This window comes from Pleurodeles waltl, chromosome 8, assembly GCF_031143425.1.
Source record: "Pleurodeles waltl isolate 20211129_DDA chromosome 8, aPleWal1.hap1.20221129, whole genome shotgun sequence".
NCBI classification, from domain to species: Eukaryota; Metazoa; Chordata; class Amphibia; order Caudata; family Salamandridae; genus Pleurodeles; species Pleurodeles waltl.
In genome coordinates, this window is record NC_090447.1 from 15,818,918 (window position 1) to 15,819,930 (window position 1,013).

Consider the following 1,013-nt stretch of genomic DNA (forward strand, 5'->3'; position numbering starts at 1 on the left):
TATGACACTTTTATTTTTACCTAGATATACTGATGATGAACCATTTACTTTCTGTTGTGATTACCTCTCAAAGACACTTTTTTACTACTTCTACTATTAGTAAACAATATTATAATGTCAATATATTGAAATACTGGGGCATGAGTTGTAGGAGTCCAGGGATGGTGACTGCTGTGGAACACTGCCAGAAGTATAGTTGTTATTGATGCCCTTACCAGAGAGCTGATCCATTATTATGTCTGATGAATCTGCCTCTGTACGATATCACTATGCAAAGAATTGTGGACATTCACATAAATGGGTGTATGGTGCCCCTGACAGGGGTGTTTGGTGTGGACATTCACATAAATGGGTGTATGGTGCCCCACCCCCCGATACGTGAGGCAGACTAGCCATGTGGCATTGACTATGCCTCCACTCTTTGTGAGAGCATTTCTAGTGCCACCTTTTAGTGGCAGCACTCCACTAGCTGGCAATTACATTGATTCTGCAGAAGACTCACTCAACAAAATGCCCCCTCCTGGGGCAGAGATAGTCACCATGGTGTGTCAGCCACCACCACCTGCATTCTGATTCTAACATAGATGTGGGATGATACTCCACTGTTATTCCTGATGGAAATTGCAGAGATAAAACTCTAAATGGGGCCACTGGTTTTCTCTGCACTTGGGTCTGATGAGACGTCATCCACTGTTGGCAGCAGGTTGAGTGACTGGACAATGAATGTCTCCCAGAGGAACAATCACAGAAATTTGCAATTCCTTCTGGGCACATAGGGAGCAATTACAATATGACAGAAATATTTTTCAACACACAATTGTATAGGAGAATTACAAACCAACTGTAGTCAATCTAATTTAATACCAGAGTGCTAAAAAGATGCCTTTGGTGGTCATCTTTACATAACAACAGACATATCAGTGCATTTAACTCTTTGCAAATGATGGAATATGAATGTGAAAGGGAAACCTAACTATCACTGTATCATGAAATTGATGTCAGTGAACAGCATG